The sequence below is a fragment of the Saimiri boliviensis genome, chromosome 11, assembly GCF_048565385.1.
Source record: "Saimiri boliviensis isolate mSaiBol1 chromosome 11, mSaiBol1.pri, whole genome shotgun sequence".
Classification (NCBI taxonomy): domain Eukaryota; kingdom Metazoa; phylum Chordata; class Mammalia; order Primates; family Cebidae; genus Saimiri; species Saimiri boliviensis.
Window position 1 is genome coordinate 12,528,459 of NC_133459.1, and position 22,470 is coordinate 12,550,928.

The 22,470-nt window shown below is 42.5% G+C and overlaps 1 protein-coding gene and 1 non-coding gene across 6 annotated transcripts in view; one reads left to right on the forward strand and one right to left on the reverse strand.

The window, feature by feature from the left end:
* Positions 1-4,524: 4,524 nt before the first annotated feature.
* Positions 4,525-4,647, reverse strand: LOC120366238 (small Cajal body-specific RNA 11). The gene has a single exon (XR_005580973.1).
* Positions 4,648-8,043: 3,396 nt separating this feature from the next.
* The window catches only part of PRDM2 (PR/SET domain 2), a 124,705-nt gene continuing 110,278 nt past the window's right edge, over positions 8,044-22,470 (forward strand). The window contains exon 1 of one of the 5 annotated variants that reach the window (XM_074380093.1): positions 8,044-8,131. The gene's annotated coding sequence lies outside the window, so the exon portion shown is untranslated. Of the gene's footprint in view, positions 8,132-8,465; positions 22,464-22,470 lie in introns of those variants that run through there. The other 4 variants (XM_074380090.1, XM_039474047.2, XM_074380088.1 and 1 more) reach the window with 4 other exon arrangements.

Sequence of the window (22,470 nt, forward strand, 5' to 3'; positions counted from 1 at the left end):
TAGAAGGTTGAGGCTGCAGTGAACCAAGATTGAACCACGGCACTCCAGCTTGGGCGACAGAATGAGATCCTGTCTCAAAGAAAAAGAAAAAGAAAAAAAGAGATACACACATACAGCAATTAGACCCAGAGGGGACACAGCATGTGGATGATTGCTGATGAAGGTTATACTTAGGTTCATAAAATGAAGAAAGAATGAATGTGTGCTCTACTTCTGTTCTGGGTTGCACACTGTCCTCCCAAAATCCATGTCCTGCTGGAATCTCAGATGTAAACTCATTTGGAAGGAATGTCTTTGAGATGTAATTAGTTAAGATGAGAATGAGCTGTGTGGTCTCGGCGTCTCACACCTGTAATCCCAGCACTTTGGGAAGCTGAGGCGGGTGGATATCCTGAGTCCAGGAATTCGGTACCAGCCTGGGGCAACATGGCAAAACCCTGTCGCTATTCAAAAGAAAACAAAAAACAAAAAACATGAGGTCAGACCAGATTAGGGTGGCCTTAAATCTAATGATTGGTATTCTTATAAAGAAGGCCATGTGAAGATAGAGAGACACAGAGAGAAGATGGCCAGGTGAAGATAGGGGCAGATTGAAATAATTTGTCTACAAGCCTGAGAATGTCAAGGCAACCATGAGAATCCAGGAGAAAGGCATGAAACAGATTCTCCCTCAGACTCTACAGAAGGAACCGATCCTGCAAGGCCTCTGGGGCTATAAGACAATACATTTCTTTTGTTTCAAACTAGAGGTCCCCAAACTTTTTGGCACCAGGGACTGGTTTCATGGAAGACAATTTTTCTAATGACTGCTGAGGTGGCAGGGGTGGAGGGATGGTTTTAGGATGATTACATTTATTGGGTACTTTATTTCTATTATTATTACTTTATAGTATATAATGAAATAATTATACGACTCACCATAATGTATTAGGCTGGTGCAAAAGTCACTGTGGTTTTTACCGTTAAAAAAACAGCAAAAACCACAATTACTTTTGCACCAACATAAAAGAATTGGTGGGAGCCCTGAGCCAGTTTTCCTGTGACTAGATGGTCTCACCTGGGGGTGATGGGAGACAGTGACAGATCATCAGACGCTAGATCCTCATAAGAAGCGTACAGCCTAGATCCTTCCCATGTGCAGTTCACAACGGGGTTCATGCTCCTACGAGAATCGAATGCTGCCACTGATCTGGCAGGAGGCGGGGCTCAGGCGGGAATGCCAGTGATGGGGAGCAGCTATAAATACAGATGAAGCTTCCTCCGCTTGCCTGCTGCTCACCTCCTGCTGTGTGGCCCAGTTCCTAACAAGGTACCAGTTCCTGGCCTGGGGGTTGAGGACCCCTGTTTGAAACCACTGGATTTATTTTGCGACTTGTTTACTGCAGCCCTAAGAAACTAATGCAATGAAGGGAAGATTTCATCAAAAAGCTGGCTTCTGAGGAAAGGCAAAATTTGGATGCCAGTGAGAAGGGGTGAGGAGTGAATCTTAGACAAAAAACGGGGTGAAGGAAAATGGAGAGGCTGGCATTTCTAGAACACAGGTGGGGACAGTGAGAAGCACAGATGCAGCATAAGAGATGGTTCTCTGGCCGGGCCTGATAGCTCACGCCTGTAATCTGAGCACTTTGGAAGGCCAAGATGGGTGGATCACAAGGTCAGGAGATTGAGACCATCCTGGCCAACATGGTGAAACCCTGTCTCTAATAAAAATACAAAAATTAGCTGGGCGTGGTGGCACGTGCCTGTAGTCCCAGCTGCTTGGGAGGCTGAGGCAAGAGAATTGCTTGAACCAGGGAGTCAGAGCTGAGATCGCGCCACTACACTCCAGCCTGGTGACAGAGCAAGACTCTGTCTCAGAAAAAAAAAAAAAAAAAAAAAAAGAGATGGTTCACCTTGGCGACGAGTGAGTACTGACTGGGTAGGTAGGATGGGTCATCTCGTCTACAGACGACCTTGTAAGACAACACACTATAGCTTCAAATCTGGGGAAACACATCCAGGCTTAGGGTTTTACTATCTCAGCGCAATCTGCACATTTCTGGCCCTGATTTATTTTCTATTCCTTCTCAGGCTGCTTGCTATTTCCAGCTGAAAAATATTTTCACTTCATGCCTTTGCTGTCAATGTATATGTTTTATTCATGCTCTCAGGGTGGTGTATTAGCGAATTCATTCTGCCTTCAAGGAAGACTTGAACTTCCCTTTGTACTCTCTGGAACAAACTACGTGGGCCTTTGAGCTTGTTACACTAAAAGTTTTGAAAGGAGTGACATCTGTTTGGGAATTTCCGAACTTTTCAACTAATTTATTAACATGTTTGGTTCTAAAAAATGTGATATAGGAAGTATAATGGGAAACCCTAGAAACAGTGCTCTGGATTTTTTTGCAGAATGGAGTAAAGTTATCTCTAGAGCCACACGTTTGAATTGGTTAGACATTTTAGCATCTTGGGCTGGGTGTGGTAGCTCATGCCTGTAATCCCAGCACTTTGGGAGGCCGGAGGTAGGCAGATCACTTGAGCCCAGCAGTTCAAGACCAGCCAGGGCAACATGGCAAAAACTCATCTCTACTAAAAATACAAAAATTAGCCAGGCATGGTGGCGTGTGCCTATGGTCCCAGCTATTCTGCAGGTGAGAGGACTACTCAAACCCAGGAGGTCAAAGCTGCAGTGAGCTGTGATTGTACTACTGCAGTCCTGCACTCCAGTGTGGGTGACAGAATGACCGAATGAGATTCTGTCTCAAAAAAAAAAAAAAAAGAAAAAAAAAGGAAAGGAAGAAAAAATTTAACATCTTGGAGTCCATTTTCTTTTTTTTCTTCTTAAGAGTAATACTGAAATGGAACAAGGTGTGGGAGCGAGCCATCATGAAGCATGCTGGTAGCATAGAAATGCAGTTGTTTTTTTTTTGTTGTTGTTGCTGTTTGTTTTGAGACAAAGTTTTGCTCTTGTTGCCCAGGTTGGAGCACAACGCCCACTACAACCTCTGCCTCCAGGATTCAAGCGATTCTCCTGCCTCAGCCTCCCAAGTGGCTGAGATTACAGGCACGCACCACGATGGCCAGCTAATTTTTGTATATTTAGTGGAGACGGGGTTTCACCGTGTTGACCATGGGTTCTGGTTTTATCCCAGAGTGAGCACCCTTTGTAAGTCCTGTCTCTTCCAGTGGATCTTAAGTTCTTGGAGGGCAGGGGTGGTGTCTTTGCTCCTAGTGTCTAAGAGTGGCTTGATGACCAGAAGCAGAGTGAATTCATCATGGACTTTGACATCAGACAAGTCCTTGAATCCTGCTTCTTATACTGGCCAGCTGTGTCTCTCAACAATCTGAGCTTCAGTTTCTTCATCTGCAAAATTAGCAGCCGTTGTTGCTGTTGGGAGGATAAAAAGACAATGTGGTATAAAGTGCCGGCTCAGACCTGGGGCTCAGTAAAGGTCACCCCCTTTCCCCTTCTCACACAACTGCATTTCACCATTGCCAAGATCTGCCTATACACCCCGAGGCTGCGGAGTTTTTCTCACAGGATCTATGCAGCCAAAAGTGCCTGTGACGGGATAAGATGTATCTTTAGCCCCCGGAGTTGCTATGTTTGGACTTCACGTGTTCATCTCTGATCAGAACCTGGAGTGCAAGCTTCAGATCTTTGGTTGCTGGGGTGCTTACTTGGATGCCATTCCTTGCTCAGGTGAATGACGTGGCAGAGGGATGGCAGGTGGGGAGAGTGAGGTGATATAACAGAAAAGAGTCACTGGATCTCATTATGGAACACGATTTGCAGTCACAAGAAAAAGGACTCAGTTTTCTTTCTTTCTTTTTTTGTTAAAGGTAAACGAATGTGTTATTTGAACAAAAGCCAAGTTCATTTGATGCAGCTGTGCTGGATTCTCTTCCTCTGCCCCTGCCTATGATCTTTTAATAGATGTTCTTGTTTGACAGTTCAGGGACAGGGTTTAGAATGGCGACTTTATGCATCCAATGTTTTCTAATAATTCTGGCAATGAATAAAAAAATTGTAAAAAAAAAAATACTTCCCAGCCCCTACCCTGAGTAGCTTGGTGGAGGAATGACTAGTTAAGAGCATGTAGTAAGGCCGGGCACGGTGGCTCATGCCTGTAATCCCAGCACTTTGGGAGGCCGAGACGGGTGGATCACGAGGTCAAGAGATCGAGACCATCCTGGTCAACATGGTGAAACCCCGTCTCTACTAAAAATACAAAAATTAGCTGGGCATGGTGGCGCGTGCCTGTAATCCCAGCTACTCAGGAGGCTGAGGCAGGAGAATTGCCTGAACCCAGGAGGCGGAGGTTGCGGTGAGCCGAGATCACGCCATTGCACTCCAGCCTGGGTAACAAGAGCGAAACTCCGTCTAAAAAAAAAAAAAGAACATGTAGTAGCATGGACCAGTTCCTGCTCTAGCTCTCAGACTTGTGTGTGTGCATGTATGCTTTGGGGGTGGGGAGGTTGCTCACTAGGGAGCTAAACTGTCTAGGTTCAAAACCTGGTTCTGTTGATGTTTTTCCATCTTAAATTGTCCTCTCTTGTCTTGCAGAGCTAGTTCTATTCTTAGGACAGCCTTCCTAAGCTGAGAGGGAGATGGCTGTTTGTCCTGCCAAACTACCTGTTAGCTTGGTTGTATTACTAACGAGGCAAGTTTTTTTTTTTCTTTTTAGATGAAGTCTCGCTCTGTTGCTCAGGCTGGAGTGAAATGGCATGATCTCTGCTCACTGCAACCTCTGCCTCCCAGGTTTCAGCGATTCTCCTGTCTCAGCCTCCTGAGTAGCTGGGATTACAGGTGTGCACTACCACACCATGTTAATTGTATTTTTAGCAGAGAAAGGGTTTTACCGTGTTGGCCAGGCTGGTCTCGATCTCCCGACCTCAAATGATCCACCCACCTTGGCCTCCCAAAGTGCTAGGATTACAGGCACGAGCCACTGTGCCTGGCCAAGGCAAGTCCTTGAACCCTTCCTAGCTTCAGTACCTTCAGCTTATCCCAGGTTATGAGGATAAGTGAGAGAGTGCACGTAAAATACCTAGAACAGAGCCCAGCAGAGAATAAGTATTGTTCTTATTTGGGGAATTTGAAGTCCACTTACATTCTCATTGGCAATGTACTGTAAGCTCTTAGATCTCAGATATAAGATCTGTAATCTTTGGAAGCAGTGCTACAGGCATTCCAGCTGCTATGCAGGGCAGGAGTGCTGTGGTTCCTATTATAACATTATCAACAACAGGCTGTCATTTATGTGCATAAGATCTGGTCTACAACATATTTGCTCTAATATATCCACATTAAGAGGGCCATGGAGAAGCCTTTTTTTCTCATTAAAAATATCTATTTAGTGTTTATTGTGTGACAGATCTTCTTCTGGGTAGTAGGATGTTACGGTGAATGATGATCATGTCTTCTGTTATGGTACTGCCGTGGCAAGGCACAAAACCGGCCAGAACCGGTACCAGGTGTACTGGGGTAGAGTGGAGTTTCATTCATGTCGTCGATTGGACAAAATATATTTTTTCTACTTCCATCCCCATAGAGAAACAGCCTGCAATACACTTTACCTTTCCAAAGAGGCAAAAGAGTGATATTTAACATATACGGATAATAAGTGCTCATTAAATTATTGTATTTTTGATGGCTCTGATCTTTTTGGATTAAATAAATTATATATAATTATTTACCGTGAGAAATAGTACAGTTTGAAAAACAGACACGTTCAAGAAATACACCGGTAAAAAACATGTGGCTGATTAAGGGTGGGAGGAACTCAGAAATGCTGAGGAGACACCCAGTGTGATAGGATAAATAATGGCCCCAGACCTAAGTCCACATCCCTAACATTCAGAATCTGCAAATGCTACTTCATATGTAGTCTTGCAGACGTGACTAAGTGAAGGATCTTGAGATGGCCAGATTATCCGGGTGGGTCCTAAATGCAATCACGTGTCCTCATAAGAGGGAGGCAGAGGGAAATTTGACCATATACAGAGAAGATGATACGAAGATGGATACAAGGATTTGAAGATACTGGCCTTGAAGCTAGAGTGATGCAGTCACAAGCCAAGGCATGCTGGCAGCCACCAGAAGCTGGAAAAGGGAAGGAGCAATTCTTCAGTAGAGACTCCAGAGGGAGCCTGGCTCTGCTGCCGCCTTGATTTTGACCTAGTGATACTGATTTTGGATTTCCAGCCTCTAGGGCTGTGAGAGAATAAACTTCTGTTGTTTTAAGCTGTCAGGTTCGGGATAATTTGTTGTCACAGGAAACTCACATAGCCAGTTGCTTTGCATTAATGACGGGAAAGGCGACCACTGGCTACTTTGTTAACCAACCATCTAGTATACATTCTGGTTCACCATGCCACTTCTGACTTAATGTCCTTCATTCTCCTTTTGCAGTCTATTGAATGCCAGGTGGCCCATAGCTTTTCTCTTAAAATGTTGATTTCTATGTCAGTGTTTTGATGGTGGATGTGGATAAACAGTGGGATCTCCCTATTTTCTTCAGAGATACCTCAGATAATTTCAACACATGGATCAGGTCGGAAGGTATTAATCTAGGTAAGGGGTGCAGAAGTCTGATGATTTTGCTCTACAACAGAGAATACTTCTTTGATGACCTGCATGTGGGCATCATTCAGATCTAGGATCTCTTTTCCTTGAATAAAGGAAGAAATAAGCAAAGCCTTGAGGTTTGATTTGCTTTTCTTTCTTGTGCTCTGTGCTGATCCTGTCACTTCTCAAGGCCTTGATAAAATTTACTCTGATGAGGTGATCTTCATTTGTTCACTATAACTGACTGGGTCATCAGCTATAGCCTCATCCTTTTACAGTAAGATAACATGATATATGTTGTTACAACACTTTTTCTTAAGTTTAAACCTGTTACGGAAATGATCGTTCATAATTTTGGGGGTCTGTCTTTGGATCGGGTGCTTTCTGCAGAGGGTTAACGTTGCCATTACGTTCAGATTCTTCCTGACTTCCTTCTCAGAGGATCACTTTATCTTGAAGTGCTCGAGGCTCCAGGCAACTCCCAACCTTCCATTTCATCTCCAGCCTGCGCCTCTCCCTGACTCAACTCATTTCCAACCGCGTGCTAGGCTTCACCCTTGGATGCCGAAGAGCCGTCTCCAGGTCCACCCAGTTCATCTTCATCAGCGCATCTGTGAGCCGTCGTCCCTGCAGTCCACGTGCGCGCCCGCTTGTGAACAGTAAGCTCCTTAAGGGCAGGGCTCTCAGGGGCTGCCCTGGAACAGCGCGGGCACAGGGCGGCCGCCGGGCACTGCCCCCGGGTACCGGGGCAGCCGATAGACCCAGCTGCGTCTGCCTGCCTGGAAGTGCATCTCTTTCGGCGAGGCCCTACCGGTCGGTCCTTCTGACACCAGCGAGGTATAAGGCCTATGTTTATGCACCTGTCAGATGCTTAACGACCTCCAGCGGTAGACATGCGCCCAACACCTCCTCCAGTGTTTTAGATTTTTTTTTTTTTTTTTTTTTTTTTTTTTTTTGAGACAGAGTTTCGCTCTTGTTACCCAGGCTGGAGTGCAATGGCGCGATCTCGGCTCACCGCAACCTCCGCCTCCTGGGTTCAGGCAATTCTCCTGCCTCAGCCTCCTGAGTAACTGGGATTACAGGCACGCGCCACCACGCCCAGCTAATTTTTTGTGTTTTTAGTAGAGACGGGGTTTCACCATGTTGACCAGGATGGTCTCGATCTCTCGACCTCGTGATCCACCCGCCTCGGCCTCCCAAAGTGCTGGGATTACAGGCGTGAGCCACCGCGCCCGGCCTTTTCGATTCTTTGAGAACCTCTGAGCCCCACGTGGGTGCGCTAGGACCCGCCGCGACGCCGGAGCACCTTCCCGAGGCGCCGCCATGGATTCCGCAGTGACCTACGGGGGAGGCCGGGTGGTAGCCCTCGGGCGACGGCGCAGGGCCCAGGGCCGGGCTCCGGGGTAGCGAGGAGGTCGGGGTCCGGGGTCCGGGGTCCGGGGGCCCCGCAGTCCCGCAGGCCGCGCCGCCCGACGTCACTTCCGCCTGGAGCCAAGATGGCGGCGGCGCGGCCGCGGGCGCGGGAGCCGGCGGGACGGTGGCGGCGGCGACGGCCCTCGTCGCTCTGAGGCGCGGGCGCGGGTAAGGAGCGGCGCGGGTGGGCGGCCTCTGGGCCGGCGCCGGGACGCCGGTCCCTCCCCGCGAGGAGCGCGGCGACACGCGGCGACACGCAGGGGACCCGGCGCCGCAGGGATGTCCGGGCCGGCGGGCGCGCCCCCTCAGAGGTCCCGGGCGCGGCGGGGGCCTCGGGGTCGGTGGTCCTGCCGCGGGGTGGGGTGGGGGGGGCGGTGGCGGCGCGGGGCCCCTCCCTGCCGGCGTGGGGTCCCCGCGGCGAAGTTCGGGGTGCGCTTTGTCGCCGTGCGGAGCCGCGCGCCCCGCGGGGGAGCGGTCGGTGCGGGCGGCGGCCACCTGCGACCCCACGTGGGGCCGGGCGCCCTCCCGAGCGTCAGGCCGCTGCGCGTTTCTCTCTTTTGTGTTCCCACCGAGCATGTCTCGCGCGTTTGCATCCCTGATGTGTTGTGTGTCTTGCGTCTTTGTGTTTCCCAAGTACTTTTTGTGTGGTTTAAACCTGGCGATTGTCTCCCTCCGTGTTCTCATAGACCCACGTGCGTGCGTGTGTGTGTGTGTGTTACAGACGTGCACCTCTAGGTGACTCATTTTGCTACTAAAGCTATCAATGAACCTCTTTTGATGGGGGCGAGTGAGACATGGAAGAAAGACCTAACGGGTCAGTGTTATTCCTCAACCTTCGTGGTTCTTTCGATCCACGCGTGAACCACCGACCCCTGGGCTTGTAGCCTGGCGTCCGGCTGTGAGCTGCGGCAACGACCCCACAGTGAACCGGAAAGCCCTGAACTATGTAGCTGAAATTTCCCCTAATGGAAATTTCGTGCTGGCCCCTCACTTTTCGTGTCGCATGGAGGTTTTGGGTGTATTTGAGACGTGGAACGTCTTTTGCTGAGTGTCAGTGGGTCCTTAGATCCCTTTAGCCAGACACTAGAACAAATATTTTTACGCCAGAACTGGGCCAAAATATTTCTTTTAAGTTTTTGTTGACTCCAGGTTTATTAAAAGTGACCGAAACTTTTCACAACAAATGGAACCCTTCAATGAACAGACTTCGCCTCGGTTTGATCAGCTGTGTCCAAGTAGAAGAAAAATGTAGGCCTTTAAAAAAAAAAAAAAAAAGATAGGAAATGTACTGTACCTATATTAAGCAGGAGGAACTGAGACCCGTAGTGATAGGTTCTTTTTTAGCAGGGTTCTGTGTTTTTGAGATGGTCCACAGCCGCCTGGTCACTCTAGAGGCTTCCGGACTAACATTTAGTTAGTCAAATTTTTACATGTAGAATCTTCGTTTAGCCTGGAGAGGACCTTTAAAGATCATTTTTTATTAAACCTCATTTCAAGCTATGGAAACTGAAATCAAAATTCATAATGGAACTAAAGCTCAATTTACATTTTCTCTTTTTACTCAGCACATCTGTTTTGGTTCGATGGAAATAAGTTAATACATTTTAAGTGCTTAGAAAAGTGCCAGAACATGATACTGCTCAGTAAATGTTCGCTTTTGTTGATTCTGAAGGTGGTGTCTTTAATTGAAAAGTTGGTATGTTCAGGTTTGTTTTTCCTTATTTTGTGGACGTGGCCCTCAACAGTACAGTTTAAATCGGTAAGAATGTATTAGTTTTGTAAGTACAAACCATAACAAAAGATTCTTACTGTAGAACAATTGGAAAGCAGAGAAAAGCACAAAGAAGAAACAAATAACCTTCCCCTTCTTCAGATAACCATCCTTAATGTCTGGCAGGTCTTCCTGTCTCTCTTGGTGTGCTTGTGTGCATTCCTCTTCTTATTTTATAATTCATTCATATATATATATGTTTACATTTTATACAGGAGTGATGATACAATGTATATATTGTTTGTAACCTGTCTTGCCTTGTGATATTGTGAGCATGTATCCATGCCACTAACCATTCAATATTATGCTTAATGGCTATTTAATAGGTGGATGGGTTGTAAGTTGCCAGTCAAGTCCATATTGATCTGTAAGGTTTCTCAAGCCTGAGATTTTTCTTTTCATTAAGATTTGTTTGAAAGTTTATTAACATTGTGAGTTTTAAAGTTCTGTGATCTTTTGAGATTGCAGTGAAAAATGTAAATTCTGCTTTTTAGCATCTAAATACACATTTTTTTCTTGCTAGCGTAGTTATAAGAAGTAACACTCAATTCCAGCTCCCTTTCTTCCCTTTCTCGGCTTTAGCTGTGCAATTATGTACATATATCTGCACACATTCTTTTGATGATTATTTTACGTTAGATGTTTATTTATTCATGGGACTGTTTCTTTAAGCAGCCCGTCCCTTGTCAAGTTCCAGATCTGATTTACAAACCCTTTTTAAGTCCTGTTATGTCACAGACTTTCCAGAATGGAAAGCACCTTAGGTTATTTACAGTTTTCATGTCTTCTGAGTAGTTTTGCATGTTATTTTTAATAACCATGAAGGGAAAAAAAACAAAACGGTGGACTTCTACTAGAAAACTCCATAATGGGGAGTGGAAGAGGAGGAGTAGGTAGATGGTTGAGGGAAAATTGTCATACTTGCACGGTGATGGGTAGCTAAGGGAGTTTCCAGATGATGAGGGACATCACCTGACCATCCTTACCATGGATACTGCTGTCACGTGTCCAGGACTTCATAGTTTGTGTGCTGCTTATCAGCTACGCTGTCACCTATGGTTACAACATTTGTTTAGAGGCCTGGGGTGGTGGTCCATCTCTCTATTTTTGAAGCTACACGTATCTAGTTAGAGCTGTAAAAACCACCTTTACAGAATGTCTGAAAGCGGTGGACTCCATTACTGAAAACAATACTTGGTTCCATTAAAGTAGGATTTCTCAACTTCTGCACTTACTGATATTTGGGTTGGTTAATTCTCTGTCCTGTACATTATAGGATGTTTAGCAGCGTCCCTATCCTCTATCAGGGAGATGCCAGTAGCACCTCCTGCCATTGTGACAGCCAATCAGATCTCCAGACATTTCCAAATGCCCTTGAACCGCTGCAGTGAAGGAAGGCTTATCTAACTGTATGGTTGAATTATTGAAGCAGATTATTGAATCTTTTTAGTCCAAGAACTGTAAGAATAGACTAGGTGGTTTACACCTTGAAGCCAAGAAATGGACTTCCAGGTCTGTCCCAAGTTCCTTTCCACCTTTGGTTTTGCAACTTTATTGAATGGTGCCTTTCAGCACTTCTGCTTCAGCATCAGTTTTGTGGCGAGGTAAAGCAATGTGAAGTCTCCTGGAGATCACGAAGGAGTTTTCATAACATGGCACCAGCATTCTTAGTATGCAGATTAAATTATGAAATTTGAATAAATTTGCATAGTTGGTGCGTGGTGAATAATTTAAGCCTGTCGACCATTCTGCTGAAGAGCGCAGAAACAATTGGCTTCTAGAAAAGCAGACTTGATCCAGCAGCCCCTTAAAGATTGATGGTAGAAGCTAAACCGTAGTTTTTCTGAAACCTTTTTTTTTTTTTTTTAAACAACCAGTTTGAGGTTATGCACAGAAATGGTGAATTAGCCCTCAGGCAATAAGGCTTACTTTTGAAGTGCTTACCTAACTTTAACTTAATACATGATAATTTAAAGACAGTTGATTGATCTTCTGGAAAACCTGCAGCTTTCCTCTGGGGGGAATTATAAGCTGCTAAATCCTTATTTGTAATCTTTATAGGTATAGATAGTATTGATTGAATTTTTATTGTGGCGTACCTAATCTTTAGCCAGAATGTATTGATGAATAAAACATATGAAAAGAGATGTGCTTTTGGAGCCACATTTGGTAGGGGTGGTTTTTTGAATTACAGAACATCTGTATAATTTCTCTGGAATGAATGCATGTGTCGTTTAAATATTCTTCCTTAAAGAGAATGCCTTTCATTCCCCACCCCCACGTTCCTGAGGCATGAATTACAGTTATTGTATGTAGTAAATCTGGCTCATTTGGAATGAAATATGCTTATAATATTTTTCTTAGTACTGTATAGTATTTATTCTTAGAGTCTTGGTTCATGTCATGGCTATACTGGGTTTTCATTTATTAGTCCTTTGGAACATGCAATAAAGGAGATTTTACTGAATACTTATTATTTTCCAGCCATTTTGGTGAAAAGAATATTTTGTAGCTCTTGCAATAAATCATACTCTGGGTTTTGCTTTGAAAGAGCTGAATTACTTCTTGGCACAGCTTGTCTGAAATATGTAAAGCTCAGTGGAACTGTTAGTTTGATTATAGGGGGCAGTCTGTCTGGAAATTGGTAAAACTCACACATTTTATGTGTGCTTATATGTAGCTCTACTAAGACTATGTTAAACTCTGGTGGGATAGTTCTGTGGCAGTTTCAAATAATTTAAGTGATGCCATCAAAATTTGAATTTTAAGTTTCACTAAACCCTTACATACTTCAGTATGAATCTTGTCCATGGCCCAAGACCTTGTTAGGATAATATAAATTAAACATAATTTGAAGTATCAGTGTAAAAGTGACATTCTCAATGTTCCTCACTCTCTGAGGCTTATGTTTTAGGGACTTTGCCATAATTCCGAAAGACTTAGTTGTAAAGTACATCTGAAAGTAGGAATGTCCAAAAGGATGGCTCTAGGGATAAATTTAGGTTCTTAATTGTGAAGCTCTGTTGCCACTTGTTAGAAGGCGGCCAGCAGGTCAGCTCAACCTGCTTCGGGAGATAAATACATGAATGCAACTCTTGGCTAATTTAATGGAGCCCTACCTCAATGTACAGAATGACAGTTTCACAGATCAAGCTTGGAGTGTGAGTGATTTTCAGCTGTGGTAGGGGTAGGTGGGTCACTTGTCCCTTATTGTCTCTTCCTGTTTGTAAACTGAAGACTATGATTACCTCTCTTTCATCGGGACTTGAGATGAATAAAGGATAGGCAGACACTTTGAGATACTTTACGTTTTTCCAGAACATTAGTAACATTTTTTCTTAGATATTTTTCCTAATACACTAAATGTTGTGAAATAACATGGCAGTTACTGTTGAGAGAAAAACCTTCCTGTTATCTGTTGAGTCCTTAGGCGTTTCAACCTTCTCCGCACTCTTACAGAACTTGGTGGAAGGGGCAACTATTTTTTTCGAGCTCCTTCCGTGCCTTTCACAAAGCCACATCCTGCACCTTCTACCCTTCTCTGTGGATATTTTTCCGCTGGGCAATTTCCTTTGCTGAGGCACCCCTTTGGGACTTCTGAATCGCCATCCCCGATGTTGATGTCCTCTTTGTACCTGGACCTGTTCTTCCACTTGAGCCTGATGTCGTTTTCCCTGGGAATGTCGGGCATCTCCTTAGAGTCGGTAAAATGGAGCTTAACCACCTTTCACTTAAATACCGTCCCTACTCCTGACTGCTCTATCTTTCAAATATATTCAAACCACCATTCCTGCAGTCACTCACATTCCAATTTTGGGACTCATCTTTGCCATTTCTTTTTTAGCTCCTGTTCAATTAGCTAACATTCTGCCCATTCCCTCCTTCTGCAGTGGCAATCACATTTTTTGTTTCAGCTCTTGACTACAGTTCAAACCCTAATTGCTTCTTCTCTTGGATTCTGAACTGACTTGCCTGGCCTCAGTCTTTCTGGCTACCCTCTCCTCACTACTTCCTCATTCTTTCCTGTCAAATTAATCTTCCTAAAATACTCAACTTTGTCTTGTCGATGGTGCCTTCTCAGTCCAGAATGCCTCATTGCCCGTCCCAGGTGCCAGATCTGCCTGCCGATGGGCTGCCAGGAAACCAGGCTCCTCTTACAGGTGATCGATCGTACGGTCTGCTTCTCAGTCATTCCTCTTCTATCTTTCTCCACAGACCTTTTGGAGTAGGGTGTGGAATAGAATAGTAACTCCTCACACAGTATCTGGGAACTCTACCACAAGGTCAAGTTTAGATTTAACCTGGAACTCAGAGCCCCCTAGAACCGCCCATCTGTTCTATCCTTGCTCTACACTGATGCTCACTTGAGTTGCAGTGTTTTGCGGACTAAAGCAGGCAAGCATCAAAAGACAGTCTTTCATTTTTTAAAAAAAATCATAAATGGTTGGGCATTTATCTTTACCTTGAAACAGAAACTAAAAAGGATTTATTTTGAGGAAGTATACTTATGTTTTCTTAAAAAAAAAGCTTGTGTGTGTGTATAGTTTAAGGGCCTCTTAAACTGTAGAGCAGTGCACACATGCAGGAGGCATTGCCATTATTTTTTTATTTTTTATTTTTTTAAGGTAAGAGAAATATTTATTTAATTTTGCCATTATTTTTAAATGCTCTTGAGAAGCAATAATGTGTTTAGAGAATAAATCTTAAATCTCAGATTATTTAAAATAGAAGAGGCTGGGTACAGTGGCTCATGCTTGTAATCCCAGCATTTTTTGTGAGGTTGAGGGGGACAGATCACTAGGTCAGGAGTTCGAGACCATCCTGGCCAACGTGATGAAATCCCGTCTCTACTAAAATTACAAAATTAGCTGGGTGTGGTGGCGTGCACCTGTAGTTGCTGCTAGTCGGGAGGCTGAGGTAGGAGAATCACTTGAACCTGGGAAGTGGAGGTTTCAGTGAGCTGAGATTGTGCCACTGCACTTCAGCCTGGGCGACAGAGTGAGATTCTGTCTCAAACAACAACAACAAAAGAACCTTAATAGAATCTTGGGAGAAGATCTGTAGAACCTTGTAGTAATATATGTGTGCCTGACACTGTAGCAAAAGTTTAAGTTGTCATTCTCTCTGCTATAAATTCCAGTTTTGCTTTAGGCTGTTCATCTGAGAATTCAGGAAGCCTCCCCATCATTTATGTGCAGTTCGTATGGAAGATGAGTTTTCCTGTATATTGTGTTGTGTAGGAAAAACCAAAAGAGCTCCGAGCAGCTCCTTGAAAGATGCCTGTATTGCTTAGAGAGTGGTCATGTGAGAAATGAAGGCTGGAGTACGAGGACCACCACCCTGTCCGTGCTGCTGTAGCGTTCTTCTGTTTCTTGGGAAATTCACAAGTATTTTGCAGGGTTCCTTTGACATCTCTTAATTTTAAAAGTAACATCTGCATTGGCAACTCCATAGAAAAACGGTAACTCACAGGGGTCAACTGAGGATTCATTTTGTTTTGGGAATTGTGAAATGAGCTATCATATGGCATCTTACTTTAGAAATTTTGTCTGAGTTAGAAGCTTGGCATTTGAGCGTTAGTAAAGAATTGATTTAATTTTCCTTTCATAATAAGTTAAAGTTTTTCACATCTAATATAGGGAAAATGTCAGTAAAGAATCTTTCACGGAAACTTCTGTTACTTTAATACTGTTTTGCCGGAGGTAATAATGGCCTTGAATTTATAGCATAGTTCTCATCGGAGAGCGAGGACTGATTGGAAAACTTTTATATTGTGACCTGCTCCAGGTCATTTGTATTTCTTGGCAATTAATCTTGAAAATAAGGAAAGGATATTAACATTTTAATTCAAGAGTGCTTTGATTGGATCGAGTTACTTCATTCAGGAAAATTAACAAGGATTCTTTTTTTTTTTTTTTTTTTTGTACCATGGGGAGGAGGAATATCTTACAGTGAGAGCTAAGATAATATGTTTTAATTTCTTTAGAGAAACTAGGTAATTTTAATCAGGGGATTACAGGGAACTATTGTAGGAACCCTAAACAAAGCTTGATATTTGTGATATAATAAATTACCTGTTCAGTGGAATACGACTTTGGTGTATAAATTTAATCAAAACTATGAGGGAGAACATGTATTAATAGCTGTCAATAACAGCAATCAATAATAAATGATAAATAATCAGCAATTGCCATATATTTACTTCTGAGCTGGCTCGTTATTAATGGAGGCTTGGAGCAGTATCTTTTGAAAATTTCCCCTTTAATCTTTTTTTTTCCAAGTAAAGGAAGATACAGTCTGATGACGGAGAAAAAACCCTGGAATGCCACAATCTAAATGCGGATTTATAGTCCTTTTCTAGCATATCAGCAGGTTCCTTATTTGACGTTTTGATATGGTATTGTTTAATTGCTCAAAGCCCACTGGAGCTGGAGGGCTGTTGACCTCAGAGTTCTATAAACTTAAATATTTCAAACAAAAGCTTGAATCAATCTCATTTTCTCATTGGAGCTCTGCGGCTCTAAAACCACTGAGAACAGCAGACCCTTAAACTGTTACATGGAAACTGTGTTGTCAGTATCAGATTGTCCCACCTGGAGCAAACCCAGTACACTGCACTTCGCCATTGAGGTTTCTGCCACGGCATTCTCTGCTCTGTGCATTTGGGGAACCGAGACCTACGATAGTTGTCTGTTGTATTCTGGGCCTCACTGAGGAAACTGATTATTGAAATGGAAGAAATTTCAGGTTTATTTGTGAACATTCTATTCTTGTATCTCCTATATATTTGTAGGTAGGGAAATTGCTGTATGTGATGTACTCTGTGTTAACCATCGTCTTTTGATCTGGGGAGAAATCCTTTCGGGGGCTGAGAGTCATGAGTGGTTTCAAGCAGAAGTTCATCCCCTCTGGTTCAGCGGTTTGTCGTACCTTTCCTGTATTCGCAGTCTCTCTCCGCATACACAGAATCTCCTTATTTGTAAAGTATCAGCTTTGATTTTTCACTTTATTTGATTTGGTAATATAGTCTACATTTTAAAACCAAAGTTGGGGCAATATTTTTTAGTGTGAAACTTAATATTACTTTTGTGAAGTCATATTATTTTAGAAAAGGAAAACTGATGATTTCTCATTTAGTAAATTCCTGGGAAGATTCAATATTTGTGCTTTTGCTGAATCTAACAAGTGGGTACTACATGTTTTCATATTGATACCTAAAGTTTACAGATTCTTGCTAGTTGTGGAGTCTTTCTGAAGAAAAAAAAAGTTCACAAATTGTAATTTAGGAATTATGCGTGATAGTTTTCTATGACAATGAATACCTTAATAGTGGTTTTTTTTTTGTTTTTTTTTTTTTTTTTTGAGATGGAGTCTTGATTCTTTGCCTAGGCTGTAGTGCAGTGGCATGATCTCTGCTCACCGCAACCTCCGCCTCCCGGGTTCAAGCAATTCTCTGCCTCAGCCTCCTGAGTAGCTGGGATTACGGGTGCTCACCACCATGCACGGCTACTTTTTGTATTAGTAAAGATGGGGTTTCACTATGTTGTCCAGGCTGGTCTTGAACTCCTGACCTCGTGATCCACCCACCTTAGCCTCCCAAAGTGCTGGGATAACAGGCATGAGCCACCGCACCTGGCAGCATTTTCAAATTAATGAAAACGGTGTTTGAGAAGGTGGCATATTTCAGACAGTTTTATTATTTTTCTAGAAGCTTCAGGATTGCAAGAATCTTTTGGTCAGAGTAAGTTAGAGTCAGTGTTAGAAGACACTACAAATCTACTCTGCTAAAAGCTGAATCATCTCTGTATTTGTTACAGTATTTATTTGCCTTGAGATCTACTCTATGTGGTGATTAATTTAAACTTTTTTTTTTAAATTTTGACCATGAACTTTCTAAGACTCCTTTCTCAAAAAGGCAACTTTTTTTCTTGTGTCTAGTCCATGTTTTCACTGTGGTCTTTTAAATTTGATAAAAACATACTAACTCCCTTACTTATTTCTGTTTTACCCTTTATCCCTAAACTTCATGAGTCATTAAAGTTAGTTTCTTCTGATTCTTGATGTCACAATGCAGAATTTTTTGTAACTTAAAAGAATTACAAAATGGTATGAGTGACCTCCATGTAACTATTGCAAAGTTAATTATTTTCCGGATACTCCCTCCTCCCTATCAAAGACCTAAAGTGATTCTAAAGAAAATTGTAAAAAATAATATCAATGATTTAGAGGTGAATGTACAAATCAAATATGTATTTTCCCAATTTTGTCCCTTCCCCCACAGACTTAAACTAATCTTAAAGAATCTACTCCTGCTCCTACTTTACCTTTCCTATAGATTCGTAGATTTTTTTTATTGCATTTTAGGTTTTGGGGTACATGTGAAGAACATGCAAGATTGTTGCATAGGTACACACGTGGCAGTGTGGTTTGCTGCCTTCCTCCCCTTCACCTATATCTAGATTTTTACAAGTCTGTAAGGGACAAATATGAAGACAGTTTAAGTGTTATATGTATTACATTAATGCTAGTTTGTGTCTTTCTTTAGATAAATCTGCTTTATTTCAGAGGATTGGTAATAGAGAGTGCTGGGGCTGCAGGGCTGGTATGACCCAGAGAAAGGGCTGTCCCACATGTCTCTAGATTTTCTGGTCTCTGGACTTCCGTGTCAGAAGACAGCAGCTTAACAGTTGTTGAGGTTGTTGACACTTTATGGGACTAGTATCTTAATAATGACCCAATTTATTTGATTGTTGTTATATTGATACTGATCATTTATCATGAAATCATCTTTGGGCTATTAAATATTTGTAAGACTGATTTGTCTAGAACTTGAAAGCAATATCTTGAAATGTTAACTGCATATACTCATTAAAATCTTGATATGTAAAATACAGATCAAGCTCTTATTTTCAAATAGTGTATGCTCTGAAGTATAGTTGGTGATAAAAATCCACATGCTATAAATTTGTATATCTACTAATATGCTTTATCTGTTCCTTCTAGGACTGATAAATATTAAGGTGGGATAAAAGGCATATGTTAGACTTATTCAAGGGGTGCTGTAGAAATATTCAAGAAGGTTTGATCAGGCATGGAAATCCAGAAGAGAAACTAAGGCATAAGCCAGGGTCAGAGAAGTAAGTCCTAGGGATTTAAAGATTTTCAGTATCTGCCATTAGAAAAGCAGAGGCACTTAAATGTTTAGTGCTTAAAAAAGAGTGTTTGGTAGAATTGTTAAGGTTTCAGTGATATGCATGGAAAGATTTCTCTCTCTGCCTCTGCACTGCTGGATTGATCATTCAGTTTCTCACATTCGATTAAACCTTGGCCTGGAGATACCATGTATTAGTTAAATGGGTATGTAAAGACAGGACTGTGAAGTCAGCACTGAATTTGAAAGTTACGGAGGATTGCCATGGCACTTCCATGGGGGTTTCAAGCAGTGCTGGAGGAATTTTAAGGAAGTTATTCCAAAAATTTTTACATGTTGTGGTTGCTTTAAAATATATTATATCCTATTGTAGCTAGTCACATCATTACTACAGTTCAGAGGTTCTCAGTTGGAAGGGCATTTGGGATTGTGTATAGGTATTTCCAGTTGTCAAAATGTTTGGAGGCACTGCCAGTGTTGATTGCTCACAGTGATGTTAAATGCCCGCAAGGAAAGGGACAGTCCTGCTCAAGGAGAAATTAGCCAGTCTAAAATGCAGTGGTCCTTTGTTGAGAGACTCTGCCCAGGTCTTACTTCTTTTCTTTTAACACCCCTTGTTTTTGGTATAGTTGGATAAAGAATCAAGTTTTTAAAATATCATTTGAGGATTCACTGTCAGATTTACAGTGTTTTTGATATTTTTGGTGTATAGCTTGACAATGTTGTGAGTCCAAGAGGGAGAGAAGAGAAAATGAGGGTCTGGTTAGCAACTAGGATTTGGAAGTAAGAGGGAGGAGGCTCTACCCACACAGATACATGGTGAACCTTTAAGGAGAAGATGTTAAGATCTTTCTTTTCTCTGGAAAGAAATAATAAGTGCATTCTCATTTGGACAGAGAGGAAAAAGATAGTGTAGAAAGTCACAGAAGATTATTAATTATGTAATAATCTGAATTATATTCTAACCTTGCTTGGGCAACAAGGTGAGACTCCATCTCTGCCCCCAACACAAAAAAATTAGCCGGGCATGGTGGTGAGAGCCTGTAGTCTTAGTTACTTAGGATGCTGAAGTGGGAGGATCACTTGAGCCCAGGAGTTCGAGGCCGCAGTGAGCTATGATTGTGCCACTGCATTCCAGCCCGGGTGACAGAGCACTACCCCATCTCCAGAAAAAAACAAAACAACAACAACAACAACAACAACAAAAAACACAAAACCCTTGAGATTCATTGAATTAAGAAATCAAAGAATACAATGTTTTAGGTACTACTTTAGTTATTCAATATCAGATGTTAGGATATATCTCAGTTGTCTGAATTGTGCCTATGAACTAGCAATGACAAGAGGTGAGGAAAAGAAAAGTGTTAAATAAAGAGGGAAAACATGAAAAGCAGATGGTAAGAAGAAGGCAGCATCTCAGAAAACAGCAGGTCCATCCTCCCATGCCCTCAGGACAAAAACCTCAGCGCCATCCCTGGCTTCTTTCTTTCATACCTAAGATGTAAACCTGCAGCACGTCTTGGGTGCTCTTTTTAAAAAATGTATCTGGGATCCACACATCCATTCTAGTGCCTGAGCTGCGCCCCCATTGTCTCGTGGTTAGACTGGACATCAGCCTCCAGCATCGCCTCTTCACTTGCCCCTCACGGACTGTGCACCAGCCACACTAGCCGCACCAGCCGCAGCTCCCTCTCCACTTTCCCAGGCTCACAGCTCTGTGAGGCTTCTCACTTTCGCTTCCACCTCCACCTCCATATAACGTTTCTCCCCATACTTTCCTGGCTCGAAGCTCTTCTCTTTCCTGGCTTTTGTGTAGACCCCTCCTCTGCGTCCTCTGACCACATTGTTGAATTTGCACACAGAGAGGTAGAGACAGAGACTGTAATTCCTATCTCCCTCTCCCTAACTCTTAATTTTTTCTAAAGCACTTTCATTTTCTGGCACGCCACATATTTTACTTATGTATTTGCTGTGGCTGTCCTCCCCAGAAGGGCAGGAATCTTCCTCCTTTCCACTGCTCAAGGGCAGTGCTTGACACACAATGGGTGCTCATGGGGAGCCAGGAGTAAAAAATTGGTGAGATGTAGTTACGATGCATTAGCAGAAACCAAAATTATGAGACCTTGACCGAATTATCTTAAGCTCTTGTTAATTGAGGATGCTGGTGCTGTGCTTATTTTGGCGAAGGTGACCTGAGCAAGTTCACCAAAGGCAGCGCAGTGCCCTCTGCTCCTCGGGAGAAGCTTCATAAATGGTAGTGATGATGATACTGACAATTCTTGTGAGAGGCAAAAGGCAAACGGAGGGAAATAGGAAAGTGTTACTGCTCTTTCCAAACATCTTTTATTAAAATGTTTGCATTTTACTGCAGATGTTTTTTCTTCTCTTCCTCAAAGAGAACTCCCCTGAGTCAGTGTTAATAAATCTACCCAAAAAAGTTTAGTAAGAGGACAAGTGAAACCCCTGACATTCACCTGGGGAATAAGGTGTCATGCAGGGCCACCACGTGGAACTGGATAGCAGTCAGATGTGCACATCAGCAGGACCGCTAACCTCATCACTGTTTAATACCAAAATAGACATTTTTAACTTGACAACAATCTTAAGTCTTACAGAAGAGACTTGATTGTGTTGAATATGCAATGTTTACTAAATATAGATGAGAAAGATGCTCAGTATTAAAATGTAAAGGAATGGACTTCATGGGTTAACTTTTAGTTCTCTGGCTTTTTATTTTGAGTACTTACTTACCAAGAGTTTATATTGATTTGGGTAGCAATGAGCTCTCTAACAAGATGCAATGTCATGGAATTCATTTCGACAATTATGAATAAAAGTAGTGCAGACAGCCAGCCGTAACTTAAATATGGTGCCTTTGGTGATTAAGGATGATCAGGTGAGTGGTTAAATAGATCAAGAAAAGGAAAGAAAAATCCAACGATCCTCATTAAAAAACAAGGGTAAAAATGTCAAAACAGTAGGCAGGCAATAGGAAGAATGTCACTAAATTATGTATTCCTTGGGTTATTAACAGACCATAAAGTTAACAGTGTAAGCAGAGGCTTGTGGGTCAGGGAAGGAAAGATGTTCTAAGCAAGTGCATAAAGAAATAGAATTGTGCTTAATGGTGTGTGTATGTAAACATACGGGAAATGTTTAGAACTGTACACTGGAATTTCTACATAAATTCTCATCGTTTAATATAATGTCTCTTAAGGCATATGTTGCAGAAAGGACCATTTTCAGAGATTATTATTTAGAAACAAGTATGTCATACGCATGTTCAAGAAATAATTTTGTCTTCTTATTTTGATATATTATGAATACATTGAACACAGGTTTTTTTTTTTTTAAAGGGATGATGCAGCTGTTTCCAAACATATTTTATTAAAATACTTGTATTTTACTGCCCGTTTTTTGTTCTTTTCCTCAGAGAGAACTCCCGGTGGCCAATGTTAGTAAATTAACCTTTCTAATTCAGGAGCTTGAACAACAATAATCTAATGGGCTCTAATGGTGTTTACATTCAACACGGTATTGGTGAAAGTAAAAGAAGGACACTTATATTGCATAATAAGGTACTCA